The sequence below is a fragment of the Amblyraja radiata genome, chromosome 25 (assembly GCF_010909765.2).
Source record: "Amblyraja radiata isolate CabotCenter1 chromosome 25, sAmbRad1.1.pri, whole genome shotgun sequence".
NCBI classification, from domain to species: domain Eukaryota; kingdom Metazoa; phylum Chordata; class Chondrichthyes; order Rajiformes; family Rajidae; genus Amblyraja; species Amblyraja radiata.
The window spans coordinates 20234196-20261573 of record NC_045980.1 but is presented as its reverse complement, the minus strand read 5'-3'; positions in this window follow the sequence as shown (position 1 = coordinate 20261573).

Below are 27378 nucleotides of genomic sequence, written 5' to 3'. Positions count from 1 at the left end.
GAGAACGTGCAAACTCCACACAGACAGCCCCTGAGGCCAGGATCGAACCCGGGTCTCTGGCACGGTGAGGCAGCAACTCTACTTTTTCCCTTTAAAAAAAAAAAAGGCAAGCAAAGAGCTGGAAAGGCATCCGGCAGTGGAACGGTTAAACTCAGAGGTGCTTACGGACGGAACTGGAGGGGGGCTGGTAACCTGGAGGGGTTGAGGAATGGGGCAGGGACGCAAGCAGGGATTAGGAATCTTGCAACAGTGACATTGCCTAACGGAGAGTGTGCACAGAAGGTGAGAATGCGCCGCTGTGACTGTGACTCACGGTGAAATCCAGGTGTTCCTCATGCAGCTGCTCATTGTGCGATGATGGATGTAACACGCAGAGAAATCTGATTCCACCTGAGGATTATAATAAGATAAATACTCGCACTGCTGTGAACGAGGGAACATTTATATGTAAGAGTTGTAGGGGGTAAAGGACATTGCGCTGCGTTCTGGGAGTTGATGGTAAACAACCTAAAGTAAATTATTTCAACATGAGTGGAGAGGTCAATGAACAGCAGACACATTAACACCAAGCATGCTTGGAAACAGCACAGCAACTCACTCTACCTTTTCTCCTACTCCTAAGTTTAGTTTTAGATTAGTTTAGAGATACAGCGTGGAAACAGGCCCACCAAGTTCGTGCTGACCAGCGAGCCCTCTGCACCAACTCTATCCTACCCACACACTTGGGACAATTGACAATTTTTTTTAACTGAAGCCAATTAACTTACAAACCTGTACATCTTTAGAGAGTGGGAGGAAACCGGAGCACCCGGAGAAAACCCACCAGGTCACGGGGAGAACTAACAAACTCAAAGTAAATCAAAAACACGCAGACACCAAAAATCTGAAATAAAAATAGAAAATGCTGCAAATACTCAGCAGGCCAGGCAGCATCTGTGGGAAGTGAGAAAGAGTTAATGCTTTTGGGTCAGTGACCCTTTGTCAAAAGTGGGAAGGAGAGGTAACGAGAGTTGGTAGATAATATTAGCAGAGGCATAGATTGGGTAAACAGTCAGAACCTTTTCCCCAGGATGGAAATGTCAAAGACTAGAGTGCATAGTTTTGAGATGAAAGGGGCAAATTGTAAAGAAGATGTGTGGGGCAAGTTTTTTTTTCACACAGAGGGTGGTGGGTGCCTGTAACGCATTGGTGGTGGTTGGTGGTGGAGGCAGATAAGATAGTGGTGATTAAAAGGCTCTTAGATAGGCACATGATAGGCAAGGATGTAGATCGTATGCAGGCAGAAGAGGTCGGTTTATCTTGGCATCATGTTGAGCGCAGACATTGTGAGCCGAAGAACCTGTTTCTGTGCTGTACTGATCTACAGAGAAATGTAGAAGCAAGGAACCGCTGATGTAGGTTGACAAAAATATGCTGGAGTAACTAATCCGGTCAGGCAGCATGAATGTTCATGTTCTTCAGAGAAGCAGCCTGAACTGAGGACTAACTCCAGCACTTTGTGTCTGTACTGTTCTATGTTGTATTAGTCTATGCCAATACTGTACCTTGCCTAATATCATTCAACAGCACTCCACCTTGAAGAGCTGAGGATGCTTTGAGCTCTCACCGACTTCACCAGATCTGCCATAGAGAAGACTTGGTGTTGTAATGCGTTACAGGTTTGGCATGTCAGGTGCCCGATACTCCGGGCTCCTGCCAGGACTCGGGGTCCCTGAGCCACAGGGAGAGATTGGGCAGACTAGAACTTTATGCCTTGGAGTGCAGGAGGATGAGGACTGATCTTCTAGAGCTAAAGTCTTGAGGGAAATAGATAGAGTGTGGGGTGGCACAGTGGTAGAGCGGTAGAGTTGCTGCCTCACAGCACCAGAGACCTGGATTCGATCCTGACTACGGGTGCTGACTGTGTGGAGTTTGCACGTTCTCTCTGTGACTGCCTTGGTTTTCTCCAGGTGCTCCAGTTTCCTCCCTCATTCCCAAGACATGCAGGTTTGTAGGTTAATTGCCCTCAGCAATTTGTCCCTAGGGGTATAGGATGGAACTGACGTATATGTGATCATCGGTCGGTGCGGTCTGGGTGGGCTGAAGGGTTTGTTTCCATGCCGTATCTCTAAACTGAACTAAACTAAACTAAACCTTTCAGCAGGAATAGACCCACCATCCTGAAGAAGATCTTTAGAAGGATTTCGGCCCTAAACGTTGCCTATTTCCTTCGCTCCATAGATGCTGCCGCACCTGGTGAGTTTATCCAGCACTTTTGTCCACATCCTATTCTGCTCATTGGGAAGGTGGGGTTTAAGGGGGGGGGGGGGGGGGGGGGGGGGGGGGGGGCGTAGGCTGGGAGTGAACATTGGCATCTGAACATTTTGGCTCTACTGTGCCTCTGATATACTGGAAAGTTCTGGCCAGGTCACTCAAAATATCAGAGTTTGGCCCAAACCCAACCATTGCATGACTTGTGACATCAATTTGTTAGAGCAAACAATTTAAAGGAGATGTGGGAGGCAAGTTTTGTTTTTACGCAGAGTGTGTTGAGTGGCTGGAATGAGCTGCCAGAGTTAGTGATGGAAACAGATATGATAGTGACATTTAAGAGGCATTCAGACAACTGACAACTTTAATCTAGACTCCAGGCTTAACCTTTGGTTAGTTTTGGTTTAGTTTAGTGTCAGGTGTACCGAGGTACAGTGAAAAGCTTTTGTTGCGTGCTGTCAGGTCAGCAGAAAGACAACACATGATTACAATCGAGCCATTACAGTGTAGAGATGCATGATTGGGGTGGAAGATTGCAACCTTCACGTGGTCCGCCCTGTTTCGACTAATGCAATCAACTCGACGTGCACAAACGGAAGATCAAATGGAACAAGTTGTCCAACAACTTTAGGCTGTGTACGCCACACAAAAGAAGAAGAGGAAGATGCATGATAAGGGAATAAAGTAAGAAATATCTCTGCAGGAGTGTGGAGCAATTGCAGTATGTGATTGTAGATCTGTGTCTGTGGCTTGCACGCAAATAGTCGCCTGGCTGGGGCGTCATCTATCCAGCCAGCCCTACTTTAGATTTTTTATTTTTTTAGTTTTAGAGATACAGTGCGGAAACAGGCCCTTCGGCCCATTCGGGACCGCACCGAGCAGCAATCCCCGTACATTAACACTATCCTACACACACTAGGGCCAGTTTACACTGATACCGAAGCCAATCAACCTACAAACCTGTACGTCTTTGGAGTGAAAACCCACGCAAGTCACGGGGCGAATGTACAAACTCCGTACAGACAGCTCCGTATGGCACAGTCAGGATCAAACCCGGGTCTCAGGCGATGCAAGCGCTGTAAGGCAGCAACTCTAACGCTGCGCCACCGTGTAAACCGCAGCTTGTGTTCACGTGTGGTCTTGTAGTCATACTTGTGGTCATGTGTGTTATCTCCTGCCTTCCCCCACGACTCTCACCTGAAGCCACTGTCCCTGCCATTTGATGCCAAGATCAGCTTCATTCATACACCACCGGATACCACAAGGAACTGATACAGTGAGCAGGGCAGCATGGGGAAACGGAGAAGATTTTATTGAACAATTAAAAACTAATTACCTGTTGCTTTCCAGACTGAGCACTCAGAGGGGAAATGAAAGACAATTTTTTTTAAGCAGATAATATTTAATCAACCTTCTGGCTTCGTTGGTCGAAAGCAGCGCTGAGCCAACATTATTGTTTAAAGACAAATCTGCCCTCTTTCACTTAGCCCAGTGAACGAGGGAAACCAAGAGTGAATTGAACAGATTAGCCTTTGGTCTTCTCTTTTAATAAAATGGCTGTGTAACTAGATCCCTTGGACCCGATCTCGTTGCAAGCTCAACAATAGACCATTGACAAAGGGAACGTCAGCCGGTGGAATCGGGCTGCCTGGCACCATTCCGCTGCATGCCGAGGTAGATTGGTGGGAGGCCCAGAGGGCTCCGACCAGCTTCTGAAGCTGAGGGAAACATAAGCTTTGCCCTCTGACGGTGGGAATGCCCCTGGGCGTTCGACATTCTTCAGGAAGCAGAGCGCATCTACGTGTAACACAAGACCGATCAGGCAGTGAAGGGAAACCTGAGCTCTCATGGCTGGGGTGTGGTGGAGAGGTGTGGTGGGATTTTAGACTCGTTCCAAATAACCTACCTGGCAGGGATTTCAGTTTATTGTGTTTTTGTAGAATAGTCCATCGCAGAACAAAGAGCTCTTTTATCTCACGTTAAGTAGTGTGTATTAGAGCCTTGGTCCCTGCACAAAGTGATGTACCCACAAATCATTATTAATTCACAGCTTAGATGTACTGTGTAAGACTTAGTCAGCTGTAACCTTAGACCTCAATGGAGCATGGTTTCTGATGTGGGTGCGGGTTCCAATGGGCTGACCACCAGGAAGAAATAAAGCTTTTACAAATTGTGTTCAGAAACATTTGCAAAATAATTGACTAAGAATAACAGAATAAACTAAGAATATACAGAGGTTTTGGAGAGGGTGCGAAAGACATTCACCGGGATATCGGAGAAGACACAAAGTGCTGGAGTGACTCAGCGGGTCAAACAGTATCTCGGGAGAATGTGTATATGACCCTTCTTCAGACCAAAGAAGAGTCTGAAGATGGGTCCTGACCTGAAGCGTCACCTGTCCATGTTTGCAGGAAGAAACCCAGGCAGGGAGGTCGTGTGGTTTAAAGGGCCTGTCTCACTTGGGCGTCAATTGCGTGTCATTGAGACCACTCACACAAACACACACACACTCACACTCACACTCACACTCACACACTCACACATACACTCACAAACACATACACACACACTCACACACCATATATATGGCAGTAAACTTTCTTGAATACTCACACGGCTGAGCGCGGCCTCTCCACTTTGGGGCTTCCGCAGTCAGCGGCGCTTCCGCAATTGCGTGACCTCTGCACTTACCGGAAATTACGCAATCATCGCGACCTGTCCACTAAGCGGAAGTCACGAATTGAGCGGGACTTTTGAACCAAACACAGTCGGACCTAATAAAGCATTTATTCCTTCCAAACACAGTCGGACCTAATGAAGCATTGCAGTTTCAAGTACAGGCAGGGCATCAGGCCAAACAACTCATGGCATTGTCATTAAGGGTTAACAAATCATTTATTGCAAGTACATTGCAGACTCACAATTCAGTTGATTCACAGCTTAGAATGAGAGTCGTGGCCTCTCCCTTGCGATCTTGCAGAGTGACTGAGTCATGTCCAGGCATCTGGGGTTTTATAGCCATACCCCCCCACCCCCCCTCCCCCCCCCACCCCGGAAGGGGCGTTACCTTCATCGTGGTGATTGACAGGCGAGAGGATCTCAAGGTTTTTTAAACACTCATAACGTTCTTATTTTTCATCGATGGGAAAAATCCTTGGAGCCTGCTCAGCAGAGGAGGACTGTGAGTAAGATGGCCAAAAATCATAGGGTAGCGCTTTTTCTAAAATCAATATACAGCATAGACAGGAAGTGGTCAAGATGAGACTTTTAATTAAATAGATTAGGCAGGTACATGGATAGCACAGGTTTAGAAAGATATGGGTCAAAAGCAGGCAGGTGGGACTGGTGTAGATGGGACAAGGTGGTCGGCGAGGGCAAGTTGGGCTGAATGGCCTGTTCCCAGGCAGTATAACTATTACCTCATTTATGATCTGTGTATTGTGTTTCGGGGCTTGATATGCTGCTGCAAGTAAGAATCGCATGATTCTGTTATTGGTACATAGGACAATTAAACACTCTCAACTCCCGATCTTGGCGATATTGCTTTGTTTGATAGGAGTAGCCTTTCCAATCGTGGGCAGTCCAAGAGGAACAGTATTACATTAGTTTAACCAGCTTGTTACAGCAACAGTCCGAACTACACTGAAACTCAGGCATCAGAGCGGAAAGCATTCATTGGCTCCCGCTAGAGAAGATCTCTGTTAATTCTTTTGATCCAAGTGCTTCCCTCTCATCCTACTTTAATATCCCAGGCCCCGAAAGGATTGGACTGGATTATATTGAATAAATTCTGAGCACGTTTCCTGGAGATTCCTGTAAGTGACGCTAACTCTTCTCGTGATGTGCCCAGAGAATGCAAATGACCCAAAATTTATGGCTGATCCTTAACCCTAAACTGAGTGGCTTAGTTTAGTTTGGAGATACAATGCAGAAACTATGGACACTTTAGACTTTAGACATACAGTGAGGAAACAGGTATTTCGGACCATTGAGTCTGCGCTGAACAGCAATCCCCGTACACTCGCATTATCCTACACACCAGGCACAATTTACAATTTACAGAAGCCAATTAACCTACAAACTGGCACTTCATTGGGATGTGGGATGAAACTGGAGCACCCGATGGAAACCCACGTGGTCACGGGGAGAACGTGCAAACTCCGTACAGTCAGCACCCGTAGCCAGGATCGACCCCGGGTCTCTGGCTCTGTAAGGCAGCAACTCTACCGCTAGGGCTTGTTGCCCTATTTCAAAGTGCAGGTAAAGAGTTAATCAGGAGACACAAATGACTCCAGATGCTGGAATCTGGGGCAAAAAAACAAACAGCTGGAGGAGTCAGGCGGCATCCTTGGAGGGGATAGTAACAGAGAGCATCCCAGTGCAAAGGTCTCAATCCAAAATCACCATCTCCCTCCAAGGAAGCTGCCCGACCTGCTGAGTTCTTCCAGCTGTTTTTTATGCTTTCGAGACAATTCCCATCATTGTGGGTGTGAGGCCATATATAGGCTAGAATGGGTATAGAAGGCAGATCACTTTCCCCGCAGGTCAATAATAATCCAGAGTTTAATAACCTGCTAGTTTCCTAGCTAACATTGCAAGCACTAGATTGCAATTCCAGATTGATTTAATCATTCAAAATTAAATTGCCCACCTGCTGTGGTGATTTTCAAACTCATTTCACTGGGTCAACAACCCAATAACTTCACTGCCATGCTTCTGAATTTAAAATAGACGACCCAGGATTTGAAAGAACCTTAGCAAGTAAGTGGCAAAGTGCTGGAGGGACCACTGTCCGATGATGGACCACTGCCCAGTCCATCATCGGCTCTGACCTCCCCACCATCAAAGGGATTTATCGCAGTCGCTGCCTCAAAAAGGCAGCCAACATCATCAAGGACCCATACCATCCTGGCCACGCACTCATCTCTCCGCTGCCATCGGGCAGAAGGTACAGGAGCCTGAAATCTGTTACATCCAGGTTCAGGAACAACTTCTTCCCCACAGCCATCAGGCTATTAAACTCGCCAACAAACAGACTCTGAGCTGTAACAGCCTATTGCACTTTATCTGTTTATTTATGTGTATATTTAACTGAACTGTTCTGTATTTTTGCTTACAATATTCTGTTGTTCTGCAGCAAGCAAGAATTTCATTGTCCTATCTGGGACACATGACAATAAACTCTCTTGACTTGACTCAACAGGTCAGGCGGCATCTACGGAGGGAATGGACATATGACCCTTCTTCAGACTGCGGCCACATGGATATTGGTGCTGTGTGTAAAGAGACGTACCAACATTACTGGGTATAACAATATTGAATGTATAGACACACTAGGAATGTATGAAGAGTTTTTGCATGGTTTTTAATTTGTGTATATTTTACTAAGAATAAACATTATTTTTTGAAATAGTACAGTCTGAAGAAGTATCTCAACCCAAAACATCACCCATTCCTCTTCAGAGATGCTGCCTGTCCTGCTGAGTTACTCCAGCATTTTGTGTCTATCTTCGGTTTCAACCAGCATCTGCAGTTCCTTCCTGCACAAGAACCTTGATCAGTCTGAAGAAGGATCCCATCCCAAGACGTCTCAAGTCCATTCCTTCCACAGTGGCTGTGTGGAATGAGCTTCCAGTGAAGGTGGTGGAGGCAGGTTCGTTTTTATCATTTAAAAATAAATTGGATAGTTATATGGACGGGAAAGGAATGGAGGGTTATGGTCTGAGTGCAGGTAGATGGGACTAGGGGAGAATACGTGTTCGGCATGGACTAGAAGGGTCGAGATGGCCTGCTTCCGTGCTGTAATTGTTAAATGGTTATATGGTTATATAGTTGCTGCCTGACCCACTGAGTTCTTCCAGCTTTTAGATTTTTGCTCAATAATACAGATCTGTGTGTCTCCATTTTACATGTGCATATACGGTAGCTGCTTATGACCATATATTCTTTAAAATACGTTAATTGCACGTTAACTTTATTTTTAAAACTAGTTAAAAAGACACTCGGACAGTTACTGGGATGGGAAGTGTTCGGAGGAATATGGGCCAAACGCGGGCAAATGAGACTAGCATAGATGTGGCATCTTGATCATCATGGGTGAGTTGAGCTGAAGGGTCTATTTCCACGCTGTAGAACTCTATGACTCTGACTCTAGTTCCCAGTATCTTATGACTCTTTTCACGTGCCGTTGTAAGAAGAAAGGCTGAAGAGCTGTGAAGATTGGAAAATGTAGATTATTTTGACAAGGGCTCCAAAGAACAGCATGAGATGAATTTCTTATGCTGTTCTTTCATAAACTTAGTGTTGCTTCGGGAGAAACAATGGAAAAAAGACATTGCATCATTTGAGAACATTTGTCAAAGTCGGCACAGTGGTGCAGGAGCGGTAGAGCTGCTGCCTTACAGTGCCAGGGACCCGGGTTTGATCCTGACTATTGGGTGCTGCTCGTACAGAGTTTGTATGTTCTACCTGTAACCATGTGGGTTTACTCCAGGTGCTCCGGTTTCCTCCCACACTCCAAAGACGGACAGATTTGGAGGCTAATTGGCTTCTGTAAAAAAATTGTAAATTGTCCCTAGTGTGTGGGATAGTGGTAGTACACGGGGTGATCGCTGGTCAGCGCAGACTCGGTGGTCCCAAGGGCCTGTTTCCGCATCATATCTCTAATGTCTAGAGTGTCCATATTTGACATCAGTCAGTATCACTTTAAGAGAGGGTGGGCAAGAAGTGGGGGAGAGGAAGGAGGAGAAGGCGATAAAGTTCCTTGTCTAACTCTACCTTTCAACACATTCAGGTATTTTTAGCCAGACAAGAGAGAAAAAGTATCGGAGAGAAACTGTGGATGGTTACTGAGAGAGTGAATAGTTCCTTTACCTGACAGTAATCAATAATACAGGAGGAACGTTAGATAGCAGAGAGAAGTGATGTTGAGTGCAGGAGGCTGGAACAACAAGCCCCTGGGCGCCTGGGTATCAGAGTTATAATGAGTCTCTGGTCTCTGGCAACGGTACACATTGCTTCCAAGCATCACTTCACATTACCTCCTCTGTCGCAGCAGTCTTATTTTTTGGACAGGCTGAACTGGCCGGAGGAAATGTTGCAGCTTTTGGTCACTTGTCCTTAGGATAATAGATCCGGAGAATGTGCGATATAAAACATCTTGAGGTGAAAGCATCCTTGGGTTCATAAGGACAAATTGCTCTCAAGAGGACAATGAAAAATAGAAAACAGAGCTGGCCACTTGACAGTTTGAGCTTGGTCTGCTCACTCTATAAGATCTTGGTAGTTCTCACACCTTGTCCCAAATTCTTTCATTCTCTATTCATAATAAAAATCCCTACAGTCCCTATCATTGTTTTTAGGTTTCGGTTTATTTTTGTCACGTGTACCGAGGTGCAGAGAAAAACTTAGTTTTGCACATTATCCAAACAGATATACCATGCATAGATACAATGCATGGATACAATCAGATCAAACTCAAGTACAATAGGCAGAGCAGAGGGGAAGATACAGAGTTCAGGATATAGCACTCAGCTTTGTAGCGCATCAGTTCAATAGACAAAGTCCAATGTCCTCAATGGGCTGGAGGTGAATCGGATAGTACCTTAGCTTAGCTAGGGATTCGGAAGCCTGATAACAGAGGGGACGAAGCTGTTCCTGAGTCTGGTGGTGCTCGCTTTCAAGCTTCTGAGCCTTCTGCTGGATGGGAGCAGGAACGAGGAGAAATGTGGAGGGTGGGTCAAGTCTTTGATTATGTTGGCTGCTTTTCCGAGGCAGCGTGAAGTGTAGATGGAATCAAGGGCGAGAAGTCTGGTCTGTGTGATGGAATGGAGTGCATCTACAACACTCTGTAATTTCTTCTGGAATGTACTCAATAATAGGCCCCTCAAGGGTGGAGAATTCGAAGGGTTTGCAGCATTTAGAGTGCAGAATTTTTATTCTCTCACAGACCTAAAGTTCTGACCTTTTACCTAGTGATGTTAGTTCTAAGATCCTCAGGCAAGAAGCACATCCCCACCAGATTTATGTTGTCAAGGAACCTCAGAATTTCATATGCCTAAGTGAGTCAACGCTTTGACTTCTAAACTCAGGGAAATACATACTGTACCTAGTCTACTCACAAAATAAATTCACATCCCAGTAATCCATCTCCTGTATCCTTCTTGCATTCCTTTTAAGCCAAATATATCCTTTTTCAAGCAGATCAAATTGATCTGAATTACTCCAGGTATGGTCTCACCAAGACTTTCCAAATTTACAGTAAAATGCCTTACTCCCTCCATTTGATTCCCTACATAATAAAGACAAACTTATCACATGTTACAAGGGTGTTGCCAGGCATTGAGGGCCTAAGCTCCTATGAGAGGTTGGACAGGCTAGGACTAATAGGCCTTTCTCACGGGGCGACTTGACACAAGAGTTAACCAGAGTTTAACATCGTGGGAACCTCGTGCGATAACAGTACGGCATTCGTGGACCACCGTGGACCACCGTGGCGCTTATGGCAGGTAATTGTGTAACTTGGTGACTCGGGAGAAAATTCAAGCAAGCTTGAATTTCTCCAAGAGTGACTTGTACACTTGTGGTTGAACATTGCAACATTATATGAATGTAGTGGCCAGTGCGATATCCGTGCGATATCCGTAATAACTCTTGCGGTTACCGTGGGAACTCCTGCGAACGGTAAACCCGGAAGCTGGACAGAGGGGACAGAAGGTGAGTAAAAAAGGTGTTCTCAATATCCTTTATAAATGTCTGTATGTTAATATGTGTGTCTTTTCCTCTTGGGCATTACTTTGTTTCTGTTGGTGGCTCCACATTTTATGATAGCCTGAAGTGTGATAAAGCTTTTACCTCAGCAGTTTGATTGTCAGTGCTTGTTTACCTCATTGTTAAATAAATATATTTTTTACTATCAGCTTGATGTCTGCAATTCTTCATTAACACATCACTACAAGATGAATGTCTCTAATGTTATAATCCCTCTCATGCTGAAACACAAAATAGTTGAAGGGAGGTGATATAATCACATTTTCATTAGGTTTCATTTTTGAGTGTTCAGGTCCATCTATTGTTGAGCTATTTAAACGTTTGAAAGTTTCACCTCTCAGTAGAAAATAAAATAAGCCAATCAGCACGGTAAATGTGAGACAAAGTCTTTATTCCTATTTGACAATATAAAAAGACGACTTCTTGCACATATTGAGAGAAGGTGCATCACACCAAACATTTGTCTATAAAAGGGCCTCGCAAACACGAAAATCAACAAATGAGGCACGCTAGATTATTTTAAACACATTATATTCATTAACCTCCGCAACAAGCCTAAACTCAGGCATTAAAAGGGACAATGCAATGTGCTAAATGGCAGGTTTTGCGGACGAACATCTTATAGGAAGCACTTTTCAGAGGACAACACTAGAAAGTCAGCTTATTTGCTATGCATTTCTGCTAACATGCAGTAGTGTTCCTGTGGTCGGCTACCCATCAATATAGCTGTCCTGCCACGGCACACTCCCCAATTGTGAATTGTAGTAAGCGCAGAGATGGCCTCTTTGCTCTTTCACACCCAGTGAGACTTCCTCTTAATTCTCTTTTTAATTAATCTCTCCCTTCTGCCTTCACGCAAGCGTCCTCGATGCACATAGTGGGCTGCTGCATACAGCGCCTCAATGAAAAAAACCACCATCCTGTACTCGAAACTACTTAGTATAGGCATGTCTCCAAATGAGCCAATTCAACCAAGGGAGGATATTTATTATAGTGTGTGAAAAAAAAAGTGACATCATTTGTGCCACGTGTAGTTCACAATGTTCATTCAAGATTTAACGGGAAAGCTCGGGAGACGGACAAGTCATTCGCACAAATAACGGAAATGCCGAGTACCGTGGGAACTCTTTATCTACCCCCCGTTATATCGTGTGATATCGTGCTAGACCACGACCACTTCACTCTGGTTACATCTTGCGTCAAGTCGCCCCGTGAGAAAGCGCTTTAAAAGTCTTTTACTCAGGATAGGGGAATCAAAAACCAAAGGTTTAATAGGAACCTGATAGGGCAACTTTTGGAACGAGCTGCCTGTGGAGGTAGTTGAGACAGGCACTATAACAATATTTAAAAGCCATTTGGACAGGTACATGGATAGGAAAGGTTTAGAGAGATATGGCCAAACGCAGAGAATGGGACTAGAGTAGATGGAGCACCATGGTTGGCATGAGCAAGTTGGGCCTGTTTCTGTGCTGTGTGACTCTACCATTCATCCTTTGGAAAGTCTGAAACATCCCGAGGACTATCAAAACAAAAAAAAAATGCCTGAAATACTCAGCAGGTTAAGGAGCCTCTGTGTAGAGAGAAGCAGAATGTATGCCTCTGGTCAAAGACCTTTCATCAATATTTTCTGTTTTATTTCCGATTTCTGGCATCTGCAGTTTGTTGATTAGCAACACGAGAATTGCCTGCCCCTTGTACTCGGTGGAAGCATCATTTTTAATGTTTAATCATGCAATTAAATATTCAAGAACTTTACAGATCTAATTAGTGATAATTACGTACTCCTTCAGAAGAGGTTGTTCCAATGTCAGTGGCTTTCCATTTCAATACAAGGTTACAAAGTGATGATGCATTAGACTCCCCCTTAATGACCGCCCAAGCGCTGGTGAGTAACATGCTTTGGGACACCCAAACTCGGGCAGACTAATGTACCCTTCAATAAAGCAGCGGCTTCAAGGTTGGCTGCGGGAGGCATCTCCGGGCACTAAGGCTGAAAGACCGGAAAGGAGAGGGATGGTTCGTTGCCGACCTGTAAGTGGTGGAGGGATGGTTGGGCCAATTAGATCAAAGAGGGACCCGGTGGGGGGGGGGGGGAGGAGGGAGGAAGGGGTACAATGATGGACCATCGGTACTTTAATGAGCACTTTGTAATTTTGTCAGTGCCAGATACATTGCAACTCTTTGTGTACTTTGTGTATTGTATGCAACAATAAAGAATTTCACTGTACCTAGGCTACGTGTGACAAGAAAGTATTATTGAATTATTGAAGTCAGAAGAAGGGTTTCGGCCCGAAACGTTGCCTATTTCCTTCGCTCCATAGATGCTGCTGCACCCACTGAGTTTCTCCAGCATTTTTGTGTACCTTCGATTTTCCAGCATCTGCAGTTCCTTCTTAAACAAGTATTATTGAATCATTGGTCCCACTCAGAAATCAGCTCAGTGCAACCAATCTTCTTCAGAAGGGCCTCCACCCTAAACGTTACCCATTCCTTCTCCCCTGCCTGTCCCGCTGAGTTGCTCCAGCATTTTGTGTTGACGAATGAAAAATGATATCCAGCTCACAGGGCCAAAACATCTGGATGTAGGCTCCAGTAAGAGGGTGGCCAGTAATAACATGTAGCTCCAGGAAGACAGGGAGGATTTTTTCCTATGGTTGGTAGCACAAAACACTTGCTCGAGCATCCATCACCAGTCCGGTCAACTGCCCAACATTTCTCTGCAAATGGATGAGAGAAGAAGAGAGGAAAAGAAGACCAGGAAGGGGTGCAGGAGTGGAGCTCTGTGGCTGACAATACCTCAGCATTTATACCTGGGTTTTGTCAAGAGGCTAGGTTTATGGGAGTGCAAGTATCTTCATAGGGTTGTGGGGCTGAATATTTTACTGATATGTGGAGGGCTATGGGATTAGTTTTTAGTTTATGAATATAGCATGAAAATAAGGCCTTCAGCCCACCGAGATCCCACTGAACATAGATCACCTGTACACTAGTTCTATGCTATCCCAATTTCCCTTTCGCTCTCAGCTCACATGGGGAAATTTACAGAGGCCAATTAACCTACAAACACGCACGTCTTTGGGATATGGGAGGCAACCGGGGCATCGGGAGAAAATGCATGCGTTCGCAGGGGAAATGTGTAAACTCCACACAGACAGCACCCGAGCTCAGGATCAAACTGGAGTCTCTGGCGCTGTGAGTCAGCGGCTCTAGCAGCTGCACCACTGTGCCACCCTAAACAAAACAAAGAATTGTAAAGCCTGGGTTTTCATTAACTTAGAACCAATGCTGTCAGCAGCAAGTGGGTTGGACTCACACTGCAGCTTTGAATCACCTTCATTTTATGGGTTCTGAAATGAGGGAACCTAGAAGAAATGTGTTGGAAGTGAAGAGTCAACTCTCAAGGTGGAAAGGTCTGAATGAGAGTATTATCAGCTGATGACCTGAAGTGCAAAGTGTCTGAGAAATGTTGGGGCAGCACAGTGGTGCATCGGTAGAGTTGCTGCCTTACAGCGCCAGAGACACAGGTTCGATCCCGACTATGGGTGCTGCCTGTACAGGGTTTGTATGTTCGCCCCGTGACCGCGTGGGTTTCTCCGGGTGCTCCGGTTTCCTCTCACACTCCAAACACATGGTTGATTGGGTTTGGTAAAAATTGTAAATTGTCCCTGGTGTGCAGGATAGAGCTAGTGTAAGGGGATTGATTGCTGGTTGGCACGGGTTTGGTGGGCTGTAGGCCCTGTTTCTGCACTGTATCTCCAAACTCAACTAAACGAGAATGAGCGGTCTTACTGATGAGACAAATATTCAGCAACTAACACTATGCAGCTCAGTTAGAACATTTTCCAGCGATTACATTAATCCTCAAACAATAAATTGCGTGTGGGATAGAGGGTACAGTGTTGACTACTGTACATTACATTGATAACAGCGTATTTGCAGTTGTATTCAGTAACTCTTGTCTCTGCAATTATTAATATCCACTCTGGCACGTTTTAGCAGCTACTAATAAATTCTATACTGGGCTGCTCACACTTCTTACTAATAAACTCTGTGGCCACTTGCTTAGTAATAAACTCCACCTTGATAAATTTATTCCATTCACTAATAATCTCTGCTGTGCTACACTTGCAATGTTCACCAACAAGCTGCATGCCGGCACATGTGCATGACTCATTGGCCCCACGCTGATCGATTTACCCCACTTAATCGGGATTTGTCTGCCATATGTGGCAGGGGGGTGAATCCCGATTAGCTTGGAATCCAGAGGAGCACCACGTTTCCATCAGTCCAGCTTGAATCTCGTGCAAATGCAATGGATAGATTACTGGGAAACACAATGAGTGAATAAAGAGCGAGAGAGATGCTGGGCAGATAAGGTGGGGGCCAGTTACTGACCCTTAAACAGTCTGTTAATACAGAGACAATTGAATTTTCTTCCCTGTTCTCAGAGAGAACGAACCAGATGCCACATTGTTAAACGCTTTTGGTTGAGTTCCTGTCAATTGCTGCTGAGCCTTGTAAACTTCACTGGAACCTCTCTTTTAACGGGAAGTTGGTTGGTAAAACACTAAAGGAATACTTTCATTTGGGACTCAGCTGCATCTCTTAAATTAAGGGATAGATTATATTCCAAAAGGAGGAGGATTTGGATCACGGATGCCAAGGAATTGTACCCTAAAGCTAAGAGTTTGATTTTTGTCTCTGTAGTTCTTATTAATCCCCAGTCAGAGACACTGTTGTGTTGTCTGACTGCAACCGACCTTTGCATAGCAGGCCGATGTGGCGTGGTCAGAAATTTGCTAAACCTCCTAATTTTCCCAAAGCGCAAAGGTGACATCAGCCATGTCTCTGAGATACCCTCCTGCTTCTGAACCTTTCACTTTGGGTCAATGATGACTTGCTTCCATTCCAACTCTCTGGGAGCTAGGCAAGTGGTGTGATCAGTGTGCCTATACCAGTCACTTCAATGAGGAGGCGAGGAAGTGTTCGATGGGGAAGATAGTATTGAATTGAATTGAATTGAATACTTTATTGTCACAAGAGACAAGTCACAGTGTAATTCGTTGCTTCCATACCATGTCAAGGTATGCAAATAGTCACCCATAAAGGGTGCTTACAAAGTTACAAATACCCCTACTCCCGGGGCAGTTCCCCCTTTGTTCTCCTCCCCCCCCCCCCTCCCACCTCCCTCACGGCAGCCAAATCTGGACTATTGCATGTAGGTCTGGTGGTCCCACCACAAGAAGGGAGAGGGCACATCTTGGATAAAAGGTTCTTATTGTCCACCTTATAACATTATACACTACTATTGGATGTAGTGAGCGAGTGGATATCAAAATAAGGTTTGGATATCAAAATAAGGGTTTGATATTAAAATAAGGTTTTGATAGCAAAATAAGGTTTTGATAACATTATAGTCATACAACGTGGAAACAGGCCCTTCGGCCCAACTTGTCAACACTGGCCAACATGTCCCAGCTACAGTAGATACACCCACCACACTTTGTGTGAAAAAAGTTAGCACTCAGATTCCCCTTCTCCTTAAACCTATGTCCTCTGGTCCTCGATCAACTTACTCTGGGCAAATAGATCTACCCGATCTATTCCTCGTATGATTTTATACAAAATAAGGTTTTGATATCAAAACAAGGTTTTACACTGAGCAGCCACAACCGTACAATAAAACCACAGCCACAGTTCTGCATCGTACAGTGTGGATGGCCAACAATATGTGCTGGAACATCACCCACCCACCCATCTATCTGGGCTTTGAACCACCTGCAAACTTGTCTGCTGGTGGGGGAATGGGACAGAGACCCAAAACAAGTGGACAAAAAATATATCCTATCTCCAATTCAAGAGCCAGAACATTCGAAGGTTAATCACCAAGGAAACTTGGTCCTTTGGAAACTCAAGAAGGAACCCTGCTCAAAGAAATATTCTTCATCTCAGTGGAAACTGTTGTTCGTTCCATCAGTACGATTGATGCTACCCACGGTTCTCGACTGTGTGTGACTCTCGGGAAGTGCACTAGTTGGTCTTGGTCTTGGTGGAACCTGGTGGAATCTATAGAGAGGACTGGGAGATAGACACAGCATGGTGGGGAAACGTAGCGGGTTAGACAGCACCTCTGGAGAAAAATAACAGGCGACGTTTCGGGTAGGAATCCTTCTTCAGACGGGAGAAAACAAGATTGGGGAGGGGCAACCCATCCAAACCTCCTGAGACAAGGAGGAGAAGATGACATCTGGGACAATGACCCATGATACGAAAGATGGCCAGAGCCCTGTTGGAATCAACCTGTGTCCAACAGCAAGTGATCCAGAACTCCTGATCTGGGCTGGAGAGAGTTTGGCTCCAGGGGTGGAAGTTGACGAATTATCAGGAGAATATTGTCCCCTCCCATTACTAAATGTCACTGACATGCATGGTGAGTGCCAGTAACACAGCTTGCTGAGGACATCTAGGGGTGGAGGTGCAACACAGCAAGCGCTTGACCTCAGAGTTGATGGATCCTTGGGATGGGTTCAACATATAATTGGACACATGGACTCCCAGCCCCAAATGGTTTTTCCACCACAAAAAAGTTGTTGTTGTTGTCGCTGAAACAGTAGCAAGGTTAAAATGGATTTGATGAAGGAAAGTACTGGATTGCAAGTGCGTATTGGCTAATGACTGATTCCCTACATCTTGGCGCCTGCTGTTACCACCGCAGTTTAATAAAGCACTGAGATATTTAAGACACCCGTTAAACACTCGCAGCATCCTGTTCCCTTTTTTTTTTAATACAGACAGTAGCCGTGCCTGTAAATTTGTAATTGAATGTTCCTGGAGAGAGCAACACACTCAAATGCCAAAGTTGAGCAGTAAAAGAAAATTTTACTGTGCCTCTGAGATCAGTCTAAGCTGAGAGGACGAGCTGACTGTATGTGGACAGGAGCACACGCATTGGAACAGGCAGTGCAAAATAAATAGTATGTGGTACACACACACAACTCTATAATTCCACACTGTAGAGTCACACCACGTTGAATACTGCAATTTGATATGTCCTTCCTAAGGACCCTTTGCAGTGAAAGCAAAAAGGAAGTGAAGTGCACATTTGCAGAATCTTTCGCGGAGTTTATCTAATTCTTCACTTCTACCCATTGCGCACATTGGACTTTGCCTATGGAACCGATGCACCATAATGTGTAGGAAGGAACTGCAGATGCTGGTTTATGCCAAAGATAGACACATAGCGCTGAAGCAACTCAGCGTGTCAGGCAGCATCTCTGGAGACAAGGAACAGGTGACGTTTCAGGTCGGAATCTATCTGATGCGCTACAATGCTGAGAACAATATCTTGCACTCTGTATCTCCCCCTTTGCTCTCTCTATTGTACTAAAGTTTGGCTTGATTGTGTTTATGTGTGGGTGTATATCTGATCCGGGTGGATAGCATGCAACACAATGCTTCCAATTGTAGGTCGGTGTAAGTGACAAAAAGACAACCTAAACAAACTTGGCGTGCTAGCCCTAGTCAGATCCGACTTGCTTAATGCGCTCCAATGCTGTCACTGCTTGCAAAAATAAAAAGAGCTGGAAGACCTCATCTGGCCAGGCAGCATCAGTGGAAGTAAAGTGATGTTTTGGATCAAGACCCTTCATCTCAATTCATTGCTACTGCCTGTGTTGTAGGCTTAAGGAGGCTCAGGTCCGATCAGTGATGGGTGGCCACCAGGGAATAACAAATGCAGCCAATGGATACAGATGAACCAATCAGCAGTTTGCATTCACATCTCAACAGGTCTCTCAAATGCATGCATGAAAAACAGTGTTTGAGTTGAGGTTAGCTATATCTCAATTGCAATGGGATTGGTTGCAAATTGGCTTCTTAATTAGTACGGGTGTCATGGGGTTATGGGGAGAAGGCAGGAGAATGGGGTTAGAAGGGAGAGATAGATCAATCATGATTGAATGGCGGAGTAGACTTGATAGGCCGACTGGCCTAATTCTGCTCCTATCACTTATGACCTTACGACCAAATAATACCAATGTTGTAGCCAAGGAGAGTGATTGGGAAATGCCTCTGTAAATCAAGCTTGTGACCCATACTGATCTAAGTGAATGGGTTTCATTTTATCTACTTAATCTCTAAGTAACCAACAGTGCTGAGATTGCCTTGCCTTTACTGGTAGATGATGCAATTGTAGCTCCTCAAGTCCTTAAATGGACTCTGCTGCAATTTAGTTTCTCAACAAAAATAAAATTGGCCGCTTGCTGTGAAAAGCAGACCCTGCCCATTTCCAACCTCTTCCGATGCTGTGCTGCCTGTAAATAATGTTTAATTTAACCCAAGGCTAAAAGAATGAATGATCTGTGATTCTGCAGGTGCTTACACAACTCCCAAAGACTTGTCGAAAACATTGAGGTGTAGACATTGAGACACAAGGAAGTGCAGATGCCATAATTAAGAGCAAAGCACAACGTGCTGGAGGAACTCTGTGTTTACTTTAGAGATACAGCATTGAAACAAGCCCTTTGGCACTCTGGGCCCATGCCGACTAACGATCACCCACACAAGAGTTCTCTGTATTAAATTCCATTTAATGGCACTGTAAGGCAGCATCTCTATTGCTGTGCCACCATGAGGATCTCAATCAGTGAGGCAGCATCTGTGAAGGGAATGGACAGGCGATGTTTCAGGTCAGGACCCTTCGTCAGATGGATGGAGCCACATAGTAAGGTATAAATTACAATGACAGAATGATCAGATTGTCTAGGAAAGAACTGCAGATGCTGGAGTTCTTACACCGAAGATAGACACAAAATGCTAGAGTAACTCAGCGGGACAGACAGCATCTCTGGATAGAAGGAATGGGTGACGTTTCGGTTCGAAACCCTTCTTCAGACTGCATTCAATAGTCCATCTCCTGTGATGGAGACGGTGATGTTAAGAAACGGTAGGGAGATGTCGGGGATGGTCCAGGAGAATTTGAGTGCAGGATGGAAATTAGTAGTGAAATTAAAGTCCATGAGTTTTGCATGGGTGCAGGAGGTAGCCCCGATGCAGTCTTCAATGTAGCGGAGATAGAGTTCGGGGATAGGGCCAGTGTATGCCTAAATCTGAAGAAGGATCTCGACCTGAAACATCACCCATTCCTTATGATCAGATTGTTATTCCTTTAGCAAGGTTTGTAGAGGGGGGCAAGTATTGGTCGGGATATCTGTGAAGAATATTCCTGGTTGCCTTCAATATATTGTGAAGAATCTCCTGAGATTCTCTTGAGAGTCCATGAGGGCAATAGTTAGGATGAATGCACAGAGGCTTTTACCCAGAGCTGGGGAATCAAGAACCAGAGGATGTTGGTTCAAGGTGAGAGGAGAAAGATTTAATAGGCACCTGAGGGACAACTTTTTCCTATAGAGGGTTAATGTTATGTGACATAGGAGCAGGATTAGGCCATTTGGCCCATTGAGTCTACTCCACCATTCAATCATGGCTGATCTATTTTTTTCGTCTGAACACCATTCTCGTGCCTTCTCCCCATAACATTTGATACCCTTGCTAATCAAGAACCCGCCAATCTCTGCTTTAAAAAGCTCCAATATCTTGGCCTCCGCAGCCATCTGTGGCAGAATTCCACAGATTCACCACCCTCCGATTAAAAAATTCCCCCTCATCACCTTTTTAAAGGTACCTCCCCAAAGGGTGGTGGGTGTATGCAATGAGCTGCCAGAGGAGGTAGTTGAGGCAGGTACAGTAACAATATTTAAAAGACATTTGGACAGGTACATCGATAGGAACGTTTTAGACGGATGAGGGCCAAACGTGGGCTGGCTGTAGATGCGGCATCTTGGTCAGCATGGGCAAGTTGGGCCGAAGGGCCTGTTTCCGTGCTGTAAGGCACGATGAGGGGTGGAAGGAGCTTTGATTTAATGGCTCAGCCAAGGAACAGCACTGCCCCGAGTGATGTTCTCCCTGTTCCACAGATGTGTTGACATAAATCTTGTGCTCAATTGGGTTTGATCTCTGGGCCAAGAGGAAAGACAAGCTTCCAGTCGTAATAACTCTGAATGATAATATTTATTTGCGGTGCAGTAAAATAGCATGATGTTATCAACAAACACAGCAGAGATAGTGCCAGTGACACCGAGCTAAACCTGCCGATGGTGGAAAGGTGTTGAGCTGCACTCTGAAGGATTTTTTTTATAACAAAACAGCTTTGCTGGAAATGAGATTGGTGTCAGCATGCTCGATTATAAAGCAGTTGTCTCCTGAATAAAATTACTGCCTTAACACAGTCATTTAAGTTTATAGAATTTCATGTGAATTACACACTTGTGTGATTGTTGGGACCCACTGTGACGAGACGCTGGGTGTTTGGCTGTGAATTGGAATGAATCCTCTTTCCCTCAAGTACTGGAGTGAATCTATTTCTCTCTCGGAAAATAAAACCAGTACGAAATGCAGGCCGAGGTTTTTTACAGTCACGTGTAGCGAGCTAGGGTGATGAAGAGCTTTGCTTTGCATGTGATCTAATCAGTTCAGATGATATATTTTTTAAATACAACCAATACAAACAAGGTGAAGGGGAAAAAATGTAATAGGAATCTGGGGGGGTAACCTTTTCACACAAAGGTGGTGGGTGTATGGAACAAACTGCCTGAGAAGGTAGTTGAGGCTGGGACTATCCAAAGGTTTAAGAAGCAGTTAGACAAGTACATGGATATGACAAGGTTGGAGGGATATGGACCAGGTGCAGGCAGGTGGGACTAGTGTAGCTGGGACATGTTGGCCGGTGTGGGCAAGTTGGGTCGAAGGGCCTGTTTCCACAATGTATCAATCAGTGACTTTATTATGACTCTATAAGTCAAACTCAAATGCAATAGCTGGAGCAAAGAGGAAGAGACAGAGTGCAGAGTTCTCAGCATTGTAGCGCACCAATTCCAGGGACAAAGTCCAATGTCCGCAATGGGGTAGAGGTGAATTGGACAATCCCCTCAGAGCAGCAGGAATCACAGAAGGGGAGCAGTGAAAGAGCCCCAAGGATGTGTGGGTTTGTAGGTGAATCAGACTCTGTAAATGTCCCCATGTGTGTAGGGAGTGGATGAGAAAGTGGAATAACGCAGAACTAGCGTGAACGGGTGATCGATGGTTGGCATGGACTCGGTGAGCCGAAGGGCCTGTTTCCATGCTGTACCTCTGAACTCTTTGGGTGTTAATCGGAAACGTCAGCCCCGTTTCACTCTCTGCAGATCCCGTCTGACCTCCTGGGCATTTTCAGCGCGTTGTGATTTAATTTCCGACACATCTCTGCCTGGGTTCCACCTCCCCCCGCACGCTCTGATCCATTTCATCTCACTGAAAAAAGGATTTGAAAGGTTCAATCAGCAGTCAGCTCAGTTTTTGTTCAATAAAATTCCCATCTTGAAATGATAATCGCAAAAGATTTTCTAAAAATGTTTTATCGGGCTCCATGCAGCGCAATATGCTTGCGTGGTGCTTGAGGTTTGAGTGTTTGCCTGCTGTCCCCTCTCAAGGGCCGTTGTGTATGTAGCTGTTGGCAATCATTCAGACCGCCTGGTGAAATAAATTGATTGTTTATTGCTGCTGTGCGGTGGGTTTAATGAATCTGTTAGTGGCTGCTCCCTGCACCTTCCATGCTGGCTTCCCCTGAACCGTGCTTTCATTAAACACAGAGAGACTCTGGCTCATCCGTTTACCCACAGACCATTCTTTCCTTACATGGAATTTCTTTCTCATGAAAGAAAACATCTTTTTTTGCGCTTACATGATTAACTAAACAGGCAGCTACTAAACAGGCAGGTACCAGAACAGTGCATTTCCCTTCTGCACAGAATGCCAGCTTGGTTAGTTTAGAGATGCAGCATGGAAAAATGGCCATTCGGCCCACCATCCATCTCCCGTTCACACTAGGCCTATGTCAGCCCACTTTCTCGTACGCTATCTACGCAAGGCAACTTACAGACGCAAATCGAACTACAAACCCACCCGCACACCTTTGGGATGTGGGAGGAAATTGGAGCACCAGAAGGAAACCCGCGCGGTCATAGGCAGAACGTGCAAACTCCACGCAGACAGCACCTGACGTCAGGATCGAACCCGGGTCACTGGCGCTGTGAGGCAGCGGTTCTATCCGCTGTGTATCTGGAAAAGCCCTGATGAGCAAATTCGGAATGTTCGATGTTGAAGGGGGCCCTGATAGTATATAAAATCATGAGAGGCAAAGATAGGGTAGACAGTCAGAACCTTTAAGTTGAGAGGGACAAAGGGTAAACGAGATGTGCGGGGCAAATTTTTACACAGAAGGTGGTGGATGCCTGGAACTTGCTGCTAGTGTTGGTGGTGGAGGTAGATACGATAGTGGTATTTAAGAAGCTTTTAGGTAGGCACATGGATTTTTAAGGAACGGAGGGATATGGACCATGTACAGGCAGAGGAGGTTAGTTTAACTGGTATCATGTGTAGGAAGGAACTGCAGATGCTGGTTTAAACCGAAGATAGACACAAAAAGGTGGAGTAACTCAGCGGTCAGGCAGTATCTCTGGAGAAAAGGAATAGGTGACGTTTCGGTCGAGATGTTTTGCTGAACACCTTCGCTCAGTCCACCTGGACCTACATGATCTCTCGGTTGCCAAACACTCTTTCCCATTCCCACACTGACCTTTCTGTCCTAGACCTCCTCTAGTGTCAGAGTGAGGCCAAACGCGAATTGGAAGAACAGCATCTCATATATTGTTTACAACCCAGTGGTAACTTCAAGTAATCCTTACTTGCCCTGTCTCTCCATCCCTCTCTCTCCATCCTTCCACCACCCAAGTCGCACCAACTTCAAAGTCATCTTGTTGAGTTTCATCATCTGTACTCGTTTTCTTCTAGCCCATAGTTAACAATGGCCCGCTTCCTTTATCATCCTTACTTTTTTCCATATCTTTCATCCATTTGTCTCAAACCCAAAACGTCACTTATTCCTTAACTGGTACCATGTTTGGCGTGGGCATCGTGGACCGAAGGGCCTGGTCCTGTGCTGTTCTGTTCTATGCTCCGTGGTCTGGAACTCCAGAGGAAACCGGCCACTGGCTTTTGTTTTGTTTACTCGGGCACCTGTGAAATTGCAGGGAAAGGTCTGCCATTAATTCTTAGAAATAATTCTGCCCATCTTAATTTTCCTTTTCTGGAAATGTTCAGCTGCTGATGTGGAACTTTCTCACAGAAGATAGACACAAAGTGCCAGAGTAACTCAGTGGGTCAGGCAGCGTCTTTGGAGAAACGCTGATTGTGTGGGGGTCAGTTTTAAGAAGGGTCCCGACCCGAAACATCACCCATTCCTTCTCTCCATAGATGCCGCCTCACCCGTTGAGTTACTCCAGCATTTGTGTCTAACCTTTCATTTTCCCCTGAATTTCACTGTATTCGAGTCATAGTCATAACAGCATGGAAACAGGAACTTTGCCAACTCTTCCATGAAAACCAATATCTCCCATCTATGCTAGTACCATTTGCCCACGACTAGCCCACAAACGCTAAACCGTTCCTGTCCCTGTACCTGTCCAAGTGTCTTTTAAATATTATTTTACATGCCTCAACTAACTCATCTGGCAGCTCGTTCCCCATGCCCACCATCCTTGGTCGTGAGACCCCTTCAGTCTCCTGGTTCCATCTCATGGACATCTTCATCAGATGAATAAAGATTTGATAGACAGATGTTGGAGCAAACGGAACTGTCATAAACTAAACTGTTTACACACAGTGGCGCAGCGGTAGAGTTACTGCCTTACAGTGCCAAAGACCTGTGTTCGATCGTGTCTACGTGTGCTGTCTGTACGGAGTTTGCACGTTCTCCCTGTGACCAGGTGGGGTTTCTCCGGGTGCTTCAGTTCCCCCCCACATTCCAAAGACGTGCAGTTTTGTAGGTTAATTGGCCCCTGTAAATTGTCCCCTAGAGTGCAGGATAGAACTAATGGGAATAGGTGATCGTTGGTCGGCGCGGACTCGGTGGGCCGAAGGGCCTGTCTCCACGCTGTACCTCTAATCTAATCTAATTTAAACTAGAATTGTTCTATAATCCTCCTCACCTGCCCCAAGTGAGACTCTGAGCTGCGTGGTGGAACCAAATTACGAAAGGTATCTTCCTTTAAAAAAACGGCAGAGGTGTTTGGCAGGTGTTTTCTGAGTAAGAACTGCAGCTGGCAGGTGCATCCTACTTACATCGTTGCCCACATTATTAAATCCGTGCGGCCAGGTTAGAGATACAGCGCGGAAACGGGCCCTTCAGCCCACCGAGTCCGGTGATCCCCGCACATATTAACACTATCCTACACGCACCAGGGACCATTCTTCGTTTACACCAAGCCAATTAACCTACAAACCTGTACGTCTTTGGAGTGTGGGAGGAAACCGAAGATCTTGGAGAAAACCTACGTGGTCACGGGGAGAAGGTAAAGACAACACCCGTAGCCGGGATCAAACCCGGGTCTCTGGCGGCGATAGCAGCAACTCTACCGCTGTGCCACCGTGCCGGCATGATCTGAGAGGAATTAATCTGAATCTTTCTGACCGCTCTAACATTAAACCTGCCTGTTGCAGCAAACTGTAAATAACAGAACAAGCCCCATTGCCTTGCCACCTCTGGCGATCACATCATTGTTTTTGTTCTCTCAGTCCTACACGACCCCAGAGACTACAGCCTGACAACAAATACATCGGCAGGCCAGGTGTAACAGGATGATCTCCCTTGACAACCACTGAGAAAGATAATGATTAAAATAAAAATCTGAAGCAGTTGATGCACCTGACTGTGAATATTTGCTGATTATAATCCTTCCTTTATGGTACGCAAGCAAATATTTTTTTCATTAATAAACCGAGGTGTAATGATTTTAAAATTGCAGCAAGTTCATTCCATCATTAGAAGGTATTAGGCGCAGAGTAATTGATGGCTCATAGTGGAGTTCACTGCTTGCAAGTAACAGTGGGTTTTAATTGAATGAGGTAGCTCGCTTTATCTACAGGCCAGGAAGCAATAAGTTAGAAGCAATCACTCTTGACTTTAGCTGAGAGCCCCCGCGGTGAAGAAATCTTTAAATTGCAGCCATTGCAAATCCATGCGTTCTCCAGGAGTCGTTCCCTCGCTTGGAAACCATCCCTCATCCTTAAGGTGAACATTCCTGGGAATTCTACCTCGGCAGCCAAGGGCAGAGTGAGAGACTATGGGACGCAGCTTTAAACACAGATAAGGTCACACATTCTTTTCGGTGGGGAGAGGGGAGGCATTGTTAACCATCTCAAATACAAATCTACCATAGGATGGAAGGAGACACAAGGAACAGCAGACCCTGGTTTATAAAAAATGCAACTGGCTGGAGTTTAGAAGGATGGGAGGGGAGTTACTTCATTTAAATTACCCAATAGTGAAAGGCCTGGATTGAGTGGATGTGGAGAGGATGTTTCCACTAGTGGGAGCGTTTAGGACCAGAGATTACAGCCTCAGAATAAAAGGACGTACCTTTAGAAAGGAGATGGGGAGGAATTTCTTTAGTCGGAGGGTGGTGAATCTGTGGCATTCACTGCCACAGAAGGCTGTGGAGGCCAAGCCAATAGATATTTTCAAGGTGGAAGTTGACAGATTCTTGATTAGTTCGGGTGTCAGGGGTTACGGGGAGAAGGCAGGAGAATGGGGTTGGGAGGGGAAGATAGATCAGCCATGATTGAATGGCAGAATAGACTTGATGGGCCAAATGGCCTAATTCTGCTCCTATAAAGTATGAACTTATGAACTCAGCGGGTCAGGCAGCATCTCTGTAGTAACTGGATGGACGATGTTTCGGGTCAGGACCCTATTTCAGACTGATTATAACAGAGGGGAAAAAGCTGGAATGTAGGTGGGAACAAGATAAAGCCTGGTGAGTGATTGGTGGATACAGATGAAGGGGAAGAGTTTAAAGGGATGGATAAGGAGAGGAGAGGAGTGAACTGTAATGCCAGAAGGAGAAATATGGGCGTAAGGGGATGGAGGGGGGATGAATGGAAGGACTACCCACTCAATAACTATTTTTCACACAGGGTGCGATAAGTATATGGAACGAGCTGCCAGAAGAGGTGGTTGAGCCAGGTTCAATAACAATATTTAAAATACATTTGGGCAGGCCCAATGAACAGGAAAGTTTTAGAGGGATCTGGGCCAAAGGTGAGGTGGGACTAACATAGATGGGGCACCTTGGTTGGCATGGGCAAGTGGACCAAAGAGTCTGTTTCCATGCATTTATTGGAAACTTTCTTGGTGATCGGCAGAAGACTCCCAGAGTTCAAGGAAGATGGGTAAAGTGGCACAGACTTTAGCATAAATTAGAGATA